Source organism: Leptinotarsa decemlineata, unplaced genomic scaffold, assembly GCF_025532065.1.
Source record: "Leptinotarsa decemlineata unplaced genomic scaffold, Ldec_3_MD MMD2_P_RNA_scaffold_5, whole genome shotgun sequence".
NCBI classification, from domain to species: Eukaryota; Metazoa; Arthropoda; class Insecta; order Coleoptera; family Chrysomelidae; genus Leptinotarsa; species Leptinotarsa decemlineata.
Window position 1 is genome coordinate 8,427,074 of NW_027412532.1, and position 22,086 is coordinate 8,449,159.

The 22,086-nt window shown below is 34.4% G+C and overlaps 1 protein-coding gene across 3 annotated transcripts in view; it reads right to left on the reverse strand.

The window, feature by feature from the left end:
- LOC111509348 (beta-1,4-glucuronyltransferase 1) overlaps positions 1-18,228 on the reverse strand; it is a 166,563-nt gene extending 148,335 nt beyond the window's left edge. For 2 of the 3 annotated variants that reach the window (XM_074169470.1, XM_074169468.1), the window contains exon 1: positions 17,958-18,228. The gene's annotated coding sequence lies outside the window, so the exon portion shown is untranslated. The remainder of the gene's footprint in view (positions 1-17,957) is intronic. The other variant, XM_074169469.1, reaches the window with a different exon arrangement.
- Positions 18,229-22,086: the final 3,858 nt, after the last annotated feature.

Here is a 22,086-nt window from a genome sequence, read left to right on the forward strand (position 1 = left end):
ATTGGAAATACTAACAAAACACTTCAAACTATCCCACGTAACCTAGTGCTTTAATTTTTTTCTTGCGAAAAACAGGAAAAGGTTATTATAATGGTTAAAATTGTCGTTTAGCTTTCAAAATCGATGGAAGAAGCTTCTTAGCCAAAACATCCCGATAGATAATATTTTTCCAAACTATCTGAGAAATTCTATATTCATACAAGTACTTTTGTAGGAACCTATAGCTTTAAAAGTAGTAGGGAAACATAGTAGCTAAAATATGTTGAAATGTTTGCTATTGATACCAAATTATTTATAGAACGACGCCATTTTAAATGATAGCAATCCGGAATACTGGAATTAGATGAGTTGAAAAGTACATAGATACTATAAGATTATATTATTCAGAACAAACTGAGTTAAGTTTGCTACTAGAAAATTAATACGTCGACAGAGTGAATTTTTGTATAATTAATAATGTTTCCAAAAATATTTATGAATGAGTGACGCGCTTAAATTTTGCTAATAATAGGCTGTATATATTTATCAATAAAATTTCATTTGCAGTGAAAATATCAATCTTTGAAACACAAACAATGTCTTTAACAGTTCTATAACTTTTCTATTTTCAGTTTTGGTGACATATCTTTTATATTTTCCTAGTGTCCAATACAAAATTACTTCTTGCGCCTTCAAGAAAACATTTTTAACACTTTTTTATTTTATCGTTATCGTTTCAAGCTGTATTATATTATATAACGCTTACTTGGAACTACTGGAAAACCCTTATAAAATTGTCTTCTGATTATTTTATAAGTATCGCTTGAATATGTAGCAAAAGCGCAGTAAGAGAAGTATTTACAAAACTACTTTTTAAGAGTGTTAGGAAAATTTTACAGTAACTGCTGAAATGTTTATGAAAATGTTTTGTAGTTTTTGTAAAAAGCCTCACAAACTATTGATAAAGACTATAATGTTTCTAAAACGGTGGCAATTTCCTATTTATATCTGTTTCATAAACACATTGAAAACATTTTTGGGAGAAACACAGTTTCTCCAAAACGTTTTCGCAACTATTATAAAATACACAATTGCTAGTTGGTAAGTATTTTCTATCAGTTTTATAGGGGTAACATATATCTTTCAATAAAATTTCATTCACAGTGGAAGTATCAATCTTCGAAGCATAAACATTGTCTTTAACAGTTTAACAGTTAAAATGGCTTCAACCTTGTTTGTTAATTTTTAGTTCCTATTGTCCGATACCAAATTTCTTCTTGCGCCTTTTAGGAAACATTTTGAACACTTTTTTAGTTTATCGTTATTGTTTTAGGCTACATTAAATTTTATAATGCTTACTGGCAACTTCTAAAACTCTTGTAAACTTTTATAAACTTTTTTAAAGAGTGTTAGAAAAATGTTATAGTAACTGCCGAAATGTTAATAAAACTGTTTTGTGGTATTTATAAAACGCTTTGCAGAATATTAATAAAAACTATGATGTTTTATAATTACCTACTCATAGCTGTTATATAAACACATTGAAAATGTTTCTGGGAGAAATACAGTTTTATAATTTGTTTCTCTGAAACGTTTTCGCAACTATTATGAAATAAAATAGCTAGTTGGGATAGATTTCAACAATAAAATTATATAAATTATATTGTTGAAAAATACGAGTCTAGTCATGTACGTGATCTGTTCATATATTCGCATATTGTGTCTTTATTATTGTATTTTCAAACAAATGTCCTTGTCGAAATTTCTTTTTTTTTTTCAGGTAATGAAATTGATTCAATTTGTGAATCAATAGTTTGTTCAGGAAATAATTCTCACGAAAACCATTCGAGTTGAAAATTTTCTCACACAAATGTCCCTCTTTTTCAACTCAAACTTTGTTATCAGCGAGCAATCAGCGATAGATTAATTACCTTGGTTGCTCTCATAGTTATTGCTAAATAACAAAGTTTTCGTTAAAAAATGGAAATTTATTGATAAAATACTGGGGTCTTCAAAAAAATATTTTTTTTCGCCAAGGAAAGTTTCATCAAAATTTATCAAAATAGCCATGAGTTTTCTTAAGCTTAACAACCACTGTTTGAAAAATCTTCCCAGACACACCCCGGGTAGCCACCACCTTCATACCCATAGCCGGCTCGTTTTTTGTCACAAGGGCGAGTTGCTTTCCAAGAATGATTAACTTCATTAAGAGCAAACTTTCCGAATCCTAGAACGAAAACACAATTTCACGGTTCAATGTTTGCGGCCGAAAAACAAAAAACTAACCCGCGGACGGTGACTGAAGAAAAATCGTTAGCAGTCTTGCAACCGAAGCCGACGGGTCGGAGAGGTCAAACACCTCCTTTTTCCGAGAATTCAATCGCCATAACCATATTATGTCATCCCAAGATGTTAACCACATGGGATTATTTCGCTGCAGGAAAAGTGATTCTGTTATTCACCACCGTGAGATTTATGTCGGAGACTGAAGAGTGTGCCGGGTATTTCAGATACGTTTCATTGCCCTTTTGGAACTAGGTACCAGGGTGGTCCCAGAAGTACCGGGCCTGAACTGGAGATAACGATAGTTGTTTGAATAATATCACTGTACTACAAAGTTCGCAGTCTATAAAGCATATGTTTCAGGTTAGAAGACGCTGCTTTGTTTAGTATTTGTTTGGCAGCCGTCAATAGTGAACGTTTTCAGTGAATTTGTGAAAATGGAAATGGAAAATGGGTCTGTATCTGTAGAGTAGGGAGGATGAGTGTAGGCCCACAGCACTTAGGTCACATGTGACCCATTGTACATCCTCCCGAGGGGTTGCCTCCTAGGTCATCGTCCATCCTGTCTTTTCCAGGAAGGTGGACAGGTCACTAGGAGACATCTCCTTTATATCGACAGGTGTAGGCCAAGACTCGCCGACCAAACAATCTCTTATTGACGATAACTCCGGACACTCGCATAGGATATGCCTGACAGTTTCATTTTCCTGTTCACACATCCTGCATAGAGGAGTGTTAACTAGCCCCATATTATGGAGGTGTTTCCTTAGTTGACAGTGGCCAGTCAGAAATCCTACTGTTAAGCGTAGATTTTCTCTGGTCTTCGCTCGATATTTCTTCGGCGCCAGCTTCCCAGGATCGCCCGGGGTGATCCTGGCAAGATTGCATCCTTTGATTCCATCCCATCTCTTTAGGGATTAAGTATGGGTGTGACGTTTACCTACTTCCATAATTGTCGGAGTCATCAGACCGTAGGTGTCACTGGGTCCTAAAATTCTTAGTCCAGTCGCTTCCTTGGCTGAAGAGTCGGCAATGCGATTACCTTTACACCTGTCGTGTCCTTAAACCCACCTCAGTATAATGTTACTATCTACCGAGGCTTTGGCTAAATCTTGGTGGACTCTAGTACTAGCCCTGAGGTAACACGTTGTCTGTTCAAGGCTATAGTCTATTTCAAAAGAGTGTAGAGTAATAAATCATGAAGTGTCATAAAATTTGCCTGAATTTCGTTGTCGTCCATGGGCGTAGGCAAATCTTAGGATTATTAAACTTAATAATTAAAGTAAATTAAAAATTACAGACATAGATAATAATAAAAGGCCATTTTTGGGAAGTAATTTGGTCTAAAACTAAGTACCTACATGTATTTAGGTAAGTAAAATTTCTTAAAAAAAGATTAAGATTAATTTTAGTGGTTCTTGTAAACTTATTTAATATGCAATTTGGGTTCATATACTTGAGCATGATTTCTCAAAAAAGGGTTAACACTTAATTCCGAGGTGCCATGTCATTATAATAATCCCTTTTTGACCCTGCCCACCAATCATGCAATACCTATTAAACCCAGGTAATTAAGAAAAAGGGTTTAAATATATTGTAATGGTGTCTTAAACATTCGAGTTATAATAGTAATTGTTACTACACCAATTAAACGTACAGTGATATTGTGATATAGAAATAGTGAAAAAGTTATAAAATGGGGACATTTACTCCAAAGAAAAGAAGTGTAAAAAATTCTCCGCTATCTGTTTGCGAAAAAGTTATAATTTTAAATGTATATGATTGCATAAAACACGATCACCCTAGTTTGTCTGTGCAAGAAAATGTTGAGCGATGTGCCCGAATGACTGGAATTGGACAGTCCACGATTTTTAAATTATTGCGAGAAAGAAAGATATCAGGCCAGGTAAGTCCATGCAAGAGAAAATCAGGAAGACCAATAAAAATCTTAGATGAAGACACCAAATGTGACATTCGAAGAAAAGTTCATTCGTTTTATTTTAAAAAGGAAATACCCACTCTTGAAAAAATATTTATCGAGATAAGCCAAGATAACGATATTCCTTTGATATCCAGAAAACTTTTATGGAAAACTTTAAAAAGTATGAATTTTGCCTGGGAAAAGCACAATCGAAAGGCACTATTACTGGAAAGTGATGAAATTGTTTGCTGGAGACGAAAATATTTGACAACTATAAAGCAGTACCGCAGAGAGCAAAAGAAAATTTTTTATCTTGATGAGACGTGGATAAACGAAGGTTATATAGTCAAAAAAATGTGGCAAGATAAAAATATAACAAGTTCTCGCCAAGCTTTCATAGAAGGCCTTTCGACGGGTATTAAAGTGCCTTCGGGAAAAGGGAAGAGGCTTATAATTGCTCACATTGGAAGCGAAGACGGATTTTTAAAAGAAGGTTTGTTAAGCTTTGAGTCGTGCCGGACGGGAGATTATCATGAGGACATGAATTCGGATGTCTTCGAAGACTACTTCGGGGAAATGTTAAAATTTCTTTCAGCTGATTCGGTCGTGGTTATGGATAATGCAAGCTACCATTCAAGGCGCTTAGAGAAGGTACCAACTTCAGCTTGGAGAAAGCAAGAAATTATTAACTGGCTGTCAAATAAAGGTATTCAGTTTGAGACGAATTCAGTAAAGAAGGAACTACTAGCCATAGTAAAACAACATAAATCTCGCTTCATGAAATATGCCGTAGAAGATGTAGCAGAAAAGTATAAAGTAACTGTGCTGCGCCTACCGCCATATCATTGCGAATTAAATCCTATAGAACTTATATGGGCACAAGTTAAAGGATATGTTGCAAGGCACAATACCACATTTAAAATGAAAGATGTCAAGGTATTGTTTGATCAAGCCATTATGGAAATCACATCAGAAAACTGGCAAAAAGCAATCCAGCATGTTTTAAAAGAGGAAGATGAAATGTGGGAACTGGACAACTTGGTCGATCAGGTGGTTGACCCTATAATTATAACACCAGGGGATGATGACAGTTCTTCGGATGAAGACTATACTGATGTAGAATAATTTAATTGAATTGTAAATATACTGTAGCGGGATAAGCAATCTGGACAGAGACCAGTGTATCAGTGACAGTGACACTTTTGCTTAGGTTAGGGTTTAGAATTAAGGGTAGTCTGAATAATTATTTTCTCGGAAGGTTCTCGAAAATTGTACCTAGTAATCTCTAGAACATTCAATTAGGGTATAAATAGAGTGTTGTTAAACGTTAAGGGAAGTTCACAGTTTTAGTATTGTTCAAGTGTCAAATTGTAATAACGTATCCAGTAAAGTTCTTGTCGTTTTTGTGAATAAATTGATTTAAAGTCCCCACAAGTGTTTCAATACGTAAAGTTCGTTCGTGTGTGTTTGTGAGTATTTCCCGATTTCGGTTCGTATATATTTTATTGTTACATTTTATATTTTTTTAATAACACTGTTCTGCTGTATTAAATTTTTATTTCCTTTAATATAATTTTTATGAATGCATATTCTTTTGGCAATTATCCCACTAGCGCGCCTCTGGCTCAGTATTTATCCGTCGATAACAATGGACAAATCCCTTAAAACAGGGTGATACCTACCTGCTCTTTATGAAACGACATAATTTTGCAATGCGGACTAGGGAAGTGACAGAATTTATTGACGGATCACCCTGTAGCGCTTTTGAATACTTAATGAGATTTTATTACTCTACACTCTTTTGAAATAGACTATAATAGGGCTTATCTACTATCAGTGCAGATTGTTATGTTTTTACCACAGATTCCATTGTAACAATTTAAAAACGCAACACTCTCTGTATTTCGAAATCTATAACAAATCTAAAAATATGCATAAATACATCAAAATTATTTTTAAATGGGAAATTATCCCGAAAGCTAGTTTTCAATTGAGTTACACCCACCCGCTAGCATAGGCGGACACAAGTCCCAAAATCAAAAATACCTTTCTTGTTAGCAGTTGGCGAAAAATCGGGTAATAACTCTGTTTAGGTATCGTGATTGAAATTAATGAAACTTGAGTCGTATTACAAAACGTTAGAGGTTAGAAGTATTTTTACTTCCAATACTAAACAAAATAACTAAGATGCATGATATTCCGTTCAAAATTATTGTTGTGAAATGACCCCTCAAAAAAAATACCGCCCGCCACTGGTCTTCGTCGATCGAATGTGACTTGGCCAAGGTCGCAGTCAACTTGACCTGTACTTCTTGATAGTTCTAGGTGTCGCTTCGAAAATTATCCTATCGGCTTCCCAAGATTTCCATTGGAATATATAAGCACTAGCAACAGGCAGAGGGGGGGTCTAGTTGACAGTGCTGAACGAAGGGAGCTGATAAGGCGATAGACATTTGAGTATTACTATGAAGTTCAGTTGAAGTTTTTGGGTTACATTGAGAGTATAATAGTGAAATACAGTTGAGTTTTAGTATACAGTGTGGTCAATTGTTGTCGAAAACATGGGAAAAACGTAACATTATTATTTAAAGTGATGTAATTAGCCTAAATTAGTACTTGTACTAGTTTCTATCTTTTATTTGACTGTGGTTTTTGCTGTACAAACTAAACAGCAGAGCATAGATTGAAATAATATAGTTACAAAATGGAAAATGCTTCGTCCATACTTTCGCAATACTTTTTCATGAAAATGTTTAGACATTTAAAAAAAATCCAGCCCCTCCTCCTAAAGCCAGTTCTGTGAATAAAAGCCCAGCTCTAGTGACAAGCTAATCATTAAAAACTAACTATTAATTCTACCCTTCGAAAATGTCTTCACGAATTGTTAACACTGAATGATTTTTGAATAATCATATTCATATTCAATAGTGTAATTTATAATTTTTTTAACATTTCAGAATAGGTTTATATCAAGTATTTTCCAGTCCTTCATTCGAACTTTCACCAGTATTTTATAGGTTCTCTGTCTCACAAAAATGTGGTTGTATTTGAGGGAGATGGCTTGAGTTTTTCTTTTTATTCTTCACCAAAAACTGAAACTTCACTGAAAAAACTAAGCAAATACAGAATGATGACTTTGGGCACCCCTACAATAAAAACAGAGAGTAATAACAAAAAATTAAATATAATATTCACATATTGTGGAATTGGCTGCGGCGGTAGTGCGCCCGACTCTCGATCGGAAGGCCGTGGGTTCGATTCCCGCCTCGACCAGACATTTTTCTCGAGAGAATTTATCTGGTTGAAGCTGGGATGATTCTGCAACCGTATTAGGAATCACAAGTTGAGAGGTAAGACCTCGTTATTCCTTAGCTCGCACAAGTTTCTCAACTTGTGAGAGTTGTCGTTCGTATGAGGGCGACAGCTGATTAACGGAAAAACAGATTTTAAACAGATATTACGTATTGAAAAATATATTACCAACGCCGATTATAATATATCAAGTTGATAGTAATTATTCTTACCCTTCAGTTGAGAGTCTTTTTTTAAATAACTTTATTTCTTCTCTTGAAGTATCAAATTCGTTAACTTGCTGACTAATGACTATTCATAAGCAGTGATTAGCTGATCAATTAGTTTCAAGCCTTGAGTAATCTAATAAAGATTTTTTGAGTTAACAGTGATTAAATTCGAATTAGGAAAACAAGCGGATGAATGTTGTAATCTGCACTTATTTGGTGTATTAACATTGAATGCATAGTTTCAATAGTGCTGGCAATGTTCAATTTTTATTGTTGAATATTCAAAAATGAGAAACCAGAGAATAATGATCAATTAATTTTTTACCGTTCTGCTTTGAAGAGATCAATGATACATAGTAAGGTAAAAATATTGTAACAAATTAAAGAATCAACTGTCATAGACAAATCTATTTCCAACAATATTTCACTAATCACAAACTAATTTATTTACAACACTTAGCAACTAACGCTTAATGCATTTCCACTATTTGGATTTCTTGTTTAGCCACTCGATTCACTTTCTGAACTGCCCTCTTGGGTCGGGAAGAAGTCAGAGGCGGCTTCAGATTCGTTACAATATGGTTGCTGTATATTAATATTACTCAAAACTACAGTTTTGTGAAAAATCACAAGAATCAGACTTTGGTATGCTCATTGTAGGTTTGAATAAGAATATCAATTATAGAGTAACAATAACAATAAAAAGTCGAAGAACTACATGAGAATTTGGCAACCAATTATTGTGGAATAAGGTATCTACTTCTAACAAAATCGACGAGATCCTATAGAATTATCTAGAGCACATAAGCATATAGTATTCAATGAGCATAGCAAAGATCTAAATCACCATGGACAGATACAGCATTCAACAACACGTGCAAATATTAAAATTGATTTATCAAAATGGGTGTTCTGTTCGGGCAACGTACCGCGCATTTCGCCACTTTTTACTTTCCCCATAATCATCCTACCGAGCGGACTAAGGGCAATGTGGTGGATATATTTGAGTCCACATGTTCAGTTAACGATCGACCAACACCCGTAGGTCGACAAAACGCACGATCTGCCAAAAACATCGGCGTTATCTGTGAGAGTGGGCAGGAAAATCTGAGGCAGTCGATTTCGCGTCGCTCACAAAAACTCTGCCTTTTGCAGAGCACAACTTGGCGAATTATGGGTCGTGACTTGGACCTGCACCAGTTCCTGGGTCAATTGAATTTTGGTCGAAACGTTGCATTACAAATTGATTTACATCAGATGATAACAAATATGAAACAGTGTTGAGAGTTCCTCTGCCTTTTAATATCATTCGAAATGAAGACGGTAGAGCTGAAAAACAAAATTCAACAATTCTAGATTCAAAGGATATTTCAAAAACAACCACTGATATTCTGGATCTGATGAGAATTTATTCTAGTTTCCCGAAATAGGAAACTTTTGTCCAATTTAATCGACCTTGTAGGTCTCAGCGTTTCCAAAAAACGAAATTCAACAATTCTAGATTCAAAGGATATTTCAAAAATAACCACTGATATTCTTGATCTGATAAGAATTAATTCTAGTTCCTCAAAATAGGGAACTTTTCCGATATAGCAACAGTAGAATGAGCTAACAAAATAGTTATTTATTATATACAAGGAAAAAAAGTATTAGATTTTAGCTCGAGGTAAAATGTAATATTTTTCCCGTGTATAATAAACAATTTTTTTTGACGGGAAAAACGACGATTTAATATTGAAAAAAACATATTATTACAATATGTTTCCCCGTATTTTAGTAATTCTCTGCAACGGAAAGATTCAAAGAAAAATTTAATGTTTCCAGATGACTTAGATGACTTAGATATGAGCAATTATGCAGCAGACAATGTGGCTCCTTGTCGTTATAATCTATATGCACTTTCAAATCACAGTGGGACTACTTACAACGGGCATTACACAGCATATTGCAGATACCCATATAGTGGCACGTAGCATGAATACAACGATTCACACGTGTTCCCAATTTCGTCAAAATCACTTGTGAGTGATGAGACATATGTCCTCTTACGAACAGATGACTAAATTATCACTGTCAGACATATATTATTTTTAATCATCCTTAAAAACTATTTATTCAGTAAAGCACAGGTTATGTATACTGTAGTAAACACAACTGTAGACACAATAGTTATCCCAGCTTAGTGTGCCGAGAGAGATAACGTAACGCCAAGCCAGTAGGAAGAGAATCGCACAGTCACTTGCGCATGGCGACCCGTCGCCACGGCAGCAATCGGTTTTGCGTACGGCTATAGATGATTCACATCAATGAGGAAAAATGTCTAAGCTATGCATTTTTTATTTTATTACTTCCACAAAGTAGAACTGATGCCTGATTGCATAATCCGTATATTGGTCACTGTATGGATTATTGGTTTATGGTTAGTGAGATTATATGCTTCAATTACGAAACGCAAATGACTTGTCGATAATCAAAACGTAAAGGTAAAGCATAACTCGCACGATTAGATCGACAAATCGAACATTGTTCATGACAGGACAAAAAATATCACCATGGAGAGTCATATTTGTAAACAAAGGCCTACTCTCACTTTCTATACATTATAATACTGCCGTAACCGTTTCTATATCAGTGGACGTATAATTTTCTACTACATGTTGCAATGTTCCATTATAATCAAAAAATAAGTACCTAGAGTAATTTAGTTCAATCAGGATAGAAAAGTGAACATTCAAGAAATTTAATTCGACCTTTATTCCGAGCTGCGGTCCGTGACGTAACTCATGGCATTTTGATTGTATTTCGTTGCTCAAGACTCACTCTGTGTTTGGCTTCTTTGTGATTCTTACATGCATATTACTGAGTTGCATAAAAAGATGTATTGAAGTTCGTTGAAATCTTGATGATTGCCGAGTAATTCAAGAAACTATAAATAATGTTACTGTGAAAAAGTGTACAGTTACAGAGAATTACTAACTCCGAAAGCATGTAACAGTGATACCATTTCTCAAACTAACCAGAATCGATGAAAAGATACATACAGCGTGGAACATCGAATAAATTCAGTATTTCTGTATTGGTGCATCATAAAAAAAATCCTGAACACGTAATCACGGCCTCTATTAAGCTAACAGAACCACATTGAAATTTCATATTTATTTTAGGTTAGGTTAGGTCTAAAGTGAGTGGGTCTATTCGACCCACCACCACAACCCGCAAGGGTTTATTGTGGCTCACACCTAGTCACACTCGACCAAATAAACCCAGCTTCTTAACGAAGCTGATTAGTTTGTATGGTGAGTGGTCCTTCAGGTCAGATGGTAAGAGTACGGCTCTGCCGAACTCTAAAAACCTGATTCGGTCCCCAGCGGGGCAGGCACAAAGTATATGCTCTGTTGTTTCATCATTTTCCAAACAGAGGCGACACACACTGTCTTCCGACAGTCCGAGTCTTTGTATAGGATGATTCAAATGACAGTGATCTGTAAGAAGGCCTGTTAGACATCGTAGTTCATCCCTACTGTAGTCCAACAACTGTTTGGTATCAAGCTTCGAAGGGTGAATAAACGCCTTGGAGTGAGCCATTCCTGGAAGATTCTGTCAGAAGTCCATGAATCTTCTTGCCATCCAGGTGCTCAATGTTTCTTTGGCAAAACCTAGAGCGATGCCAATGACAGGTTCTGGTCCGATGAAGCTGATTGCAGCACCCTCCTTTGCAAGGGAGTCACCAGCTTCATTGCCTTCCAGGCCAGTATGGCCAGGAATCCAGACCAGAGACAATCTGTTAAGTCTTCCTATCGAGGAGAGTCGTGTTTGGCAATTTGCTACCAATTTAGACGTTATTCGGTAGGAGCCAAGAGCTTCCAACGCCGCTTGACTGTCCGAGAATATTTTTATTGACTTGTGTATGAGGTTGGATTTATCCAATCTCTGTGCACACAATTCAATAGCGTAAATTTCCTCTTGAAATACAGTCGCATAAGTTCCTAAGCAGGTAGATATCTCTGCCCTGGGTCTGCGACTGAAAACACCTGCACCAGAACCATGTTTTGGATCCATCTGTGAACCAACAACTATCTGATCTTAATATTTCCTTCTCCCGGAGTATCCAATACTCTCTACTCGGGAATATTACTTTATAAGACAGTTCGTAGTTGACAGTTGGAGGCATAAAGTCAGAGGTCATTTTCAGAATGCTGTGACTTCCATTGTCAACCAACAGTCTGTTGCACTCTGCATTAAATTGATTTGTGCAATTTGCAATGTGCAAACAGTCTGTTGCACTCTGCATTAAATTGATTCGTGCAATTTGCAATGTGCAAAGGTCTATTTGCAGTCCATCTAGCCTCTCTCTCCAGAAGAATGTGTAGAGGAGATAGATCTAGAAGGATCTCCATGGCCGCTGACGGTGTGGTACTTTAGATTTTAGGCTCTGCTCGATTCCAGAATGTTTGGCTCTTCACCTCATGGAGATATCGTGTTGTTGAATAAGGCTACGTCATAGTTTTAGGCGCAGAATGCCCGTTTTAGGATGTATTTTCAACCTTCTGGAAAAATTATAATTATTGGTTCTACAGTTCCTCTTTTTGAATCTTTTTTCAAATTCGAAAAATATCAGATAGTTTTTGAGATATTTGCAAAAAACCGAACCCCAAGGTACCTACTTGTTGATCAGAGTATGGCTTGGAATGGTTAATTCTCGCCGAAATACCAACGCGGTTGTTACTTGTTTTAACGCGAAACTGCCTAAACTTATAAAACCTTTTTTTCGTAGATGTTGACCAGTCTTGTTATATGGGGCACAATTGTGCCAAAATGAGCACAATTTAGAAATTTGGGCACGCACCTTCAAAAAATATGCAATCAAATATAAGTAAAAAACAATTTACCTATACTAAACGGTTTTATTGAAAAAAAAAGATAATAATGATGTAAATAATGTACTAAAAACTAAAAAATAGTTCTGAAGGTCCTAGGTAGCAGTCATCACACCACCCTCCTCAGTATTGATCAGATGAAAATAATAAAAACGTTGGACGTAGCGAAACCTGAGTTAATATGTGAATACTACGCCCAACGATTTTATTATATTTTTATCTGATCAATACAGTTGATTGCTGAGGGGAATGATGTGATGACTGCTACCTAGGACCTTTCGAGTTATTTTTTAGTAGATAATGCACTGATTATCTACATCATTACTATCTTTTTTTCCAATAAAACCGTTTAACATACAATTTTTTGCTTATTTTATTTTCATGTTTATAAATTTTTAATTTTTATTAACCCTAAAGCTACATAGTCCTCGACATGGCACAAAATCTTGACTTGGGTGAGAGATCCATTGTATCCCGATTCTGAGTTGACGAAGTTATTTTATAGATTATATTGGATTTGTACCTTTTTCATAGCGTACTAGATATTATAGTACTAGTCAAGCCCTTTCATTAGATACCCGTATTGAGGTAGTCGGGGAAAAATGTAATTCGCCATTTTGTAGCTACGGCTATCTTATATTTATAATAATAGAGAATTAATTTAATTGCATCGTCATCAAAACTAAATGTGTGTACCAAATATCAGATCAATCTGTCAACAGAAAGGGGGACAAACTTCAATTTCAAATTTGACCCAAATAAATAAACAAACTCACAAACAGGGCTAGCTAAATAAAGCCGTTCAAAAAGGGCACTATTTTGTTTTTACTTTTGACATGTTACATATTCTTTACTTAGAAAGAAATTAATTTTGGAAAGATTGAGAAAACGAAAACGAAATATAAAACTAAGCTCATATTGTTGATTAGTGTTGTGTGGATTTCTGTAAAAGTTTTTTTGTTCCATGCTTAAAACGAAACTTCAGTTAGAAATTTGAATAATCTGAAAATGGAAAAACTATTAGAAACAATTTTTCCGAATGTAATTTTAGACGAAAATTTGATTTTTTGTCTTTTTTTTTGATTGCTCCATCACTGTTGAAAAATAATACAAAACTTTTCAGCTTTGACAATGCCTTTGACACCTTTTCTTCAAAGTAGCGCAATATTGAGTACCTGTCTTTTTCTACAAATTTCCAAGTAGAACTATTAAAATTTGATCACATGTGATGAAGTTTCAACTCGCTTACAGGTGAACTTTCCAAATATATAATTTTCAAAAAATAAGATGAGGTCATTTGAATTGTCAAAATTGGGGTCGCCCTTCAGGAGTAGTGTATTTATCAACGATTTTGCAGAATCTATCCTCAACCTTTGTACATCACTTTATTAATTCAGAAACAGAGAGTCAGAAAAGTTTTTTCACAATGGCGTCGATGTATTTCATGAAAATAAATATAATGAATATAGCAATAAGCGTATATTGGTGTATTGATGAACACGACATTTACAACGGAAAATCTCAAATTACTCATCTTGAAATAATGTTGTTTTGAAAACTCATTATCGTTGGCCACAGATATCGGGTATCGTTCTTGGAAATCATCAACGCAACTGGATTTCAAGAACGACGGTCGACTGAAGCCAAAAACCCAAAAAGTGATTTGCAGTCGACCGCGAAATTATAATCATTAAGGAGTGTCGACGATTTTGTGAATTTACAAGCTCCTCAAAAGCACTATTAATATTTCAGTCATTCCAACTCTGTATGAAATCATATAAAACTTTGTTTTAGCCATCCATATCCCTCTGCGTTATCTGTCATCATGAGAAAGCAACAAAAAAACAGTACTTCTTTCAGTTTTTCGCTTACAACTCCTAAATGATGTGTCTACATTACATTAAATCTTGTATACACAGGACAAAAGTCACCAAAGAAATTACTTCATGTGTTCTTTACAAGAAAAGACAAGGCAAGACACGATATTTCCGCTTGAAATACAGACGCATATGTTCCTAGGCAGGTTAATATCTCTGTCCTGGGTCTGCGACTGAAAACACCTGCATCGGAACCGGAAGGTGTTTCTGATCCATCTGTGAACCTCCTCCCGGAGGATCTAGTCCTCTCTACTCGGGACAGTACTTTATGAGGCAGTTCGTAGTTGACAGTTGGAGGTCATTTACAGAATGCTGTGACTTCCAGAATCAACCAACAGTCTGTTGCACTCTGCATGAAATTGTTTTGTGCAATTGGCAATGTGCACAAGTCTGTAACACATTTTGCGTTATTCATTGGTGCAATCATCATTATCTAAACTATAACTGAATCTATATTGCCTCTTAATTAATTTCTATACATATCCAAACTCATTTTCATAATCTTTATACACGTATGCCGAAGTTGTAAACAATTACCTGGGCCATCGATTCATCATTACGGTATATCACCATTATTCTCAGTTTTTTTTCTAACAAAAAACCGGCTAGCGCGTTAGGGGGACTCATTAGTCATCGCCATTGCACCCATTTTTTAAGTTTGATCAATACCCTCAGTCTCACCCCTATTCACCATTATTTATTCACCTGCTGAGCCAAGTTTCCCGGCCAAGTTGAATCAATAACGTGTTCCAACAATTATCATCCATCATCTCTTTGTTCCATAAAGCAGCAGAACTTGTAAGTTTGGCAATGCGTTTTCTAGAATTTCAACCCTGTTTATAGTCTGCGATGATTTCACGTTAGGTACTGATGATGCAAACATTTTGATTCGATATAGAGGCTAGAGAAACGGGCGAATCCAAATTTGAAGATTGTCAACGTTCAAAAAAAATTGCCCGATTGAAATGATTTTTTAATTATTTAACACGCTTTTATTATTAGCTCCACCTGTATGTATGCATGTATGTATGTTTGTTTGTAACTCTCAAGCTTGGGATATTTATTTGACAGAATTGTCGACATTATTGCTTGATATATTCGCGGGCAGATGGCGCTGTACGTAACCTCCTTGATATAATTCGAACTCACTTTACATGTATTTCTTCATTTGAAAAAAGGATTTTTTTTTGTTAATACTCGAGCCTGCTGCCTTATTTGTAACCCTCCTTTGCGCGCCTGCAAGGGGGGCGCAAGGCTCCCTCTCCGGAATCGAAAAATATCAATGGTCATTTTTCTAAACAATATGTAGGTACGGCTGATTGATCCCAAAGTTTAAATAAAATAAATATAGTTCAAAAAGACTAAAAACACGCTTTCATAGCATACAAAACTAAAAAATGAAAAATAAATATGGTTTAAAAAACTAAAAAACACGCTTTTGAAGAACATCGAACTAAAAAGTTGAACGTTTTTTTTTAAATAAAGCTCAAAACAATAACGAACGAAAAATACTAGTATTATTGTGAAAAAAGCGTGAGCGCTTTGTGCCATATTTTTTGTATATAAAGCGCCCGTCGCTTTTTCCACAGTAATACTAGTATTTTTATTACGTTATTGTTTTAAGCTTATTAAAAAAAAATAACTTTTTAGTTCGATGTTCTTTAAAAGCGTGTATTTTAGTTTTTTAAACTATATTTATTTCACATTACGGCACACAACTTTTACGAGTATAGTCCAGGACTGTTAGACTTACCCTTATGGTAAAATTACAGCCGACCGTATGTTCTACTGGACCTTCATTTTATTATTAAAAAAAGTCTTTGAAAATAGGCGAAAATTCTGATGGATTTTTATACGCGGTCAAACAAGCAGAAATGTTTTTTTTCGATGTCAGTTATACTATAAAAATAGTTTAGTCCTGCTGCTAGATGAATGAGAAGCAACTGCAAATATTTCCTCTGTGAGGATACATGCAGAAGTATATATCGTAGCAGCCAGCATTTTGAAAGTGTTAGCTTGAAAGGAAAATTAGAGAATAATGAAATGTATCTCACATCTCGGTCGGTAGCCCGGCGGTTCGACGTAGGTGCTTTGTTCACTCAGTCAATCGGCCAATGTGTGAGTCGATGATTCAAGCTGCAGGCTGAACGCTCCGTGTTAGGAACCACACGTTAAAAGCTAAGACCTCGTTAGTCCTTAGCTCGCACAAGTTTCGACTTCTGAGGGTTATCGTTCGTAGGGGTGCGACAGCTGGTTAACGGAAAAAACATATTTAAAACATATTTTTTGAAACACATATTTTTGGTATTCGAAATATCCTGAGAAATAATTTTGGTTTTTCCAAATTTTCCCTTAATTGTCAGAATACTAGAAAAGTTAGAAAAGTTATAGGAATAATTCTTTATCAATATGTCTTCTTGAATTTATTCATCTCGTTATACACACCAAAAATGTTTGCCAAAGGAATGTTTTGGCTTTCTACTTTTCCAACTTCATACAAAAAATGTATGAAACTACCAAAGGAAAGTAGAAAGCAATCAATTTTATGAATAGCAGTTACTTTCAGACACACATTTGGAAGAAACATCCCTCTCGAAAAAAGTACTTTCATATAAACATTGAATTACGCCAAAGAAAAAGTTCTTCCACAACAACTACTTTTACACGGACATTGAATTATACAAAAACATTTTTCCCCTTTTCAGTTTGTACTCCAAACATTCGTTATGTAATTGAATCAGATATCATTCACAGAATTGCTACACAATATAGTATATGAAAGAGATAAAATTTAACTTACATCCTCAGTTCTCAAAAATGTATTTCTCCTAAAATTATATTCCTTTCAATTTAAACCTGAAATTTATTTCAGCAAAACTTAGGATAGGAATCTTCTACTTCAATTGAAATCAAATTGAGAGCAAAATTTGACAATACATTACAACAAAACAAGCTATGACCTCAAAAGGTGTTGAATTCCATAGAAATCTGCTAACTGCAAAAATATATTCCAAATAAAGTGCATGGGCCATTTTTATCTCTTACAGCCCTGGACTCAGCTTCATTCATGTAGCATCACTACAACACATATGTATTACTCTTTCTTTATTTACATGTCCATCATTATCTATAGATAACTATCTGGTGAATTTCAATTTCAAATATTCTCATAAAACAGGCAATCGGTAGACTACTCAGCAATCAAAATGTTTTATCAAAATTTGAATTTGAAAAAATAGTAAACAATTGTAGTTGTGTTTTTCAAGAAGCTGTTTTTATGTTCTATAGCAGTGTTTCGTTCCAAAATAAAATAAAGAATTACCTTCCCAAATATTGAATGAATAAACATCTGGAAAGTAATATCCTTTTTTCTATCATCTGTTAAGAATCGTTACCTAACCTCTTTGAAGGGGTGGATTCAACATAGTATCATATACAATTCAATGAATTGACAACACCATTAATAAATAAATCAGGTCCAAAAAAAATGAAATCTTACCACATTCGCCTATATTTCTAAAATTGTTCCAGGGAAACTAGCACAATATTTATACACAAACTAGTTAATTAAACATACATTTTCTTGTCCTGAAAAAATCTTCAACTAACCGTGATTCAGAGCCTTGTAATACGATATATAGTTCCTTAGTACACCCCGAAATTTAGTTGAATCGCGAAGCACTAAAATACAAACAAATAAAAGTCACAAACCGGACGTAAACGCAGATATAGGCAAAGATAGCGGCTTGAAATCCATCTCGTTCTTCGTGTGAAATGAGCCAGAGCCAGTCGCTAGTTGCTTGACGCCGGACTGTCCAATAGGAAGCGTTAGGCAGGGTTGAACTCGGCTCCGATGAGGGTAGGTTTAGTCACCCTCAATAACGTTTCTTGAATTATTCCGACCTCAAACACGTAATTTCGAATACTTCGCATTTGAATTTATAAACAATCAAGAAGTGTGAAATATTTCAACAGCTAATTATGAGTTTCGGGGGGTAGAAATATCAAGAAAAGGTGATGTTGATTTTGGAATACCGTATTGTTGAACGATTTTTATTACAAGATGACAGAATTCTCTCACTGACTCTACTAGCCATGGGCGAGAGAGGTAAATGCAGGAGTAGTGACACTCGCTCTTTCAGTGAATTATAAAGTCAGTTCTTTACTTTCAACTTCACAACGAATTCAAATGTTTTCATAAGTGCGTAGGTACGGGTTTATAGTTGGGCCACCAGTGGAATAATACGTTGTTAACTTTCTATCATCCTACGGTAACCCTCTCGCTATTACCGTGTTAGTTATATTTAAATAAAATTTTGCAGCCGCTGTCACCAAATGAGGATTTCTCCTCATCAAAATTTGAATATTGAGGAAATTCCGATGGAGGCTTGAGTTCGCACCTCCCCACGAAGACGGGGTATTTGGTAGCAGTTAGAAAGAGCTTCATAATTCACAATCACTTTTTTCTAAAAGGTACTCTGTTAGATTTTGAAATGAAAGTCAGCTTTCCTTGGAACTACTATAATCAAAAATAAAGAAAATGACACAACAAAATAGACAAATAAAAAATCCAAAATAATAAGAAAATAACAATAACCAAATCTCGAAAATAAAACTCAAAGTTAGTGCCTTCATCGTAAATTAAGTACTATCATATACGAAAGTGACGAAATACTCTAGTTTGGCCAATAATTTCTGACCACCAAATAACTATGACTCAATTATTAGGTTTAGTCTGTATACTGATTGTTATAACTATCTCATTTGACACACCGCTGCCTTTTCCTAGCTCTTCTCTGAAGATTACCAAAAAAAATATCGTATCAAAATTTCACCTCAAATTTTACAACTCGTTTATACAACATGGTTTCGGCCTATTTAATTATTATCTGATTTAATTTTCGCACTACTGATCGATTTCCGCTCGAATCTTACACATTTCTTTATTCTTACGACAGAATGAAAGACTATCCAGAATCGCATTAATCGCTTGTTTTCAAATATTCAAACTTTTTAAAGATTCAACTCAGGAAAACTATCTCCCAAAACAAAATATCGCTCTTAACCGACCGTCGAGAGAACTCTTCCAGCTCCCAAGTTCGCGAACCCTTCTCTTAGTACAGGAAGACTTACTTCCAAATAATTTTCCGCACGACTGACTCAGGCAAAGACTCCCCGAACACTGCCCCAAAAACTGCCAACACCACTGGTTTAATGGAAAACGCATATTTTGCTTGACTTGCAATCTACAGATTTCAAGGTTTGGACCGATATGTTTATCTGCCCGTTTAGTTGAATTCCGATAAGTAGGAAAGTTTTTTCATGCCGGTGCGTCTGGCACAAGAACACCCAGATGGATTTATATAAACATCATCTCGGCTGGTGGAGATGCTACATTGAATGAGGCAAAGGACCTTCGTTTGATTTCTGAATTGAAAGTTTTATATCTATACCCCAAGCTAGAATATGTAATTAACACACATAGCTTTTGCTAGGTATTACAACCTAAGTATAATCTATATATTCTCGGACATTTCCATCCAATACTACACTGTCACTGAGGAAAATGTCTTTACAAAAAGTTGACCTGACGTTAAAATTTCAAAGTTTATGCACACTTTTTAATAGCAAGACGCCAAAACTAGATTCTCGCTTTCTATGTAGCAACTACATGCATTTTCAACAACGTAAGACTTTAATTATTCTACAAATATTAACTTTACTGAATATCTTCCTTCAGAACATTTCACAAACTGAGTGTGTAATTGGTTCGTGTATACTTCTCCAAAAACCCATTTTTGTCTGGTTGTTCCAAATGAGTAGATTTTCAAAATAGTAGTTGTTCTGAAAATTCAAGGTGTGTACATATTCATTTGAGATTATTCGCTCATCAGGAAAAAGAATTTGAATCCACACACTTTTATAAATTTGAAATTGTGACTGATGAGTGACTCACAATTTTAAACCGAATCTAGTAATTTTATCACTTGTTTTAAGTAATAAAAAACCTATGCTTCTATATTTTTTCCAATATCTGCTATGAGATATCAACGAGTGATATTCTGTAAATAATGTACAGGATAAATAAACAAACCAACAAATAAATATCGAGAAGATGTAGTTTACATGTTTATTATTCAAAACATGTCACTTTGTTTTAGTTTAATAAGTTAATAAGTTTAATTTAATAAGGTAAATATTAATTTTTCTCAAAAAGTATTTATTCTTTCAACAATTTCTATTTTGTAGGTAAAATCCGCTCAGTCAGTCAATTAATACTTCTCTGAGGGAATTTCTACAGACCCATGAAGCATATTGTGATACGTTAGTTGATTCTTTTCAATCGAGTTAGGAATTGAAATGATACTAACAAATATACTACAACTAACATCAACTTTGTGGAGCAGTTGCTGAGATTCCCTACTCAAATATTGTTGGAGTTTACAAGGAATGTTTATAAAAACTTATACTACTTGAGTCAAGGTTATTTATATCACAAAATGGTTCAAATATACTACATTGTAATACTAACACCGTTATTCAATGTGATTCCTTCTCTTTAAGCAACGTTTAATCCATCGCCATCGTTTGAAGAGAAAGATTCGTTTGAATTTTAAAAGGACAGCGACATCCTCTTACAAAAAGAAATAAACCAACGTAGATTGCCATTTTCTAATATCTACTATTCAAAAACATAAAAGGTTCTGCTATTCAAACATAGATGTCGGAAACAGATGTTTTTTGTCTATTTATTTAAAAAATAATTATATCTCAGCCCAAAAAAAGATGTACTTGATTTTTGACTAAACTGGCAACGGCATTTCTGTGCGTCAATTGATGTCCTGTATTGTTTACTGAAAACAAATGCCCAAAATTAAAAAATATTCCCTTCTCCAGTTGCTTTGAAAACAGGAAGTGGTTGTGCTCCTAACGGACGGTAATATAGGTATTTTGTACCTATGGAAAAATATTCTGATCAATGAACTACTGGGTTTGAGAAAACTCAAATTGAGTATTGATGTTGATTGAAACATTATATTTTTAATTGATTTAATCCTAATTGAGATTTGGCGATTAAGGTTGTAAGAAAAGTTCATTTGAAAACATCAGATATTTGTCAAGTTTTATATTTTATTATAAAAAAAACAACTATTCAAGATACGAATTGTTATAATTGGAAAATTATTTTGAAATACTCCTCATAAGATATTTAAAAAAATCTTAAAAAAGATAAAACAGACATAATTGTAGGAAAAAAATATTAAAATATACTCCCTTACTTCTTGACAAAATTCCTGATGAAAAAAAAATTAAAATATTTGCACTCTTTCAAGAAATACATCAAATCTTGGATAATTTGGAACTCCTATGAGAAACTTTTCTTTCGAAATTATTAATAGATATATTGAAAATTAATTCAATTGTTAACGCAAATATAAATATAAATATAAATATATATATATATATATATATATATATATATATATATATATATATATATATCAAGAAATTATAAGGCTTCAAATCCTTTTTGTGACTTACATTTTAATAATTTAATTTAATAATATTGTCTGTTTGTTCATAAAAAAAGGCAATTGTTTATATTCACTTGTGTATTGATGAATGAA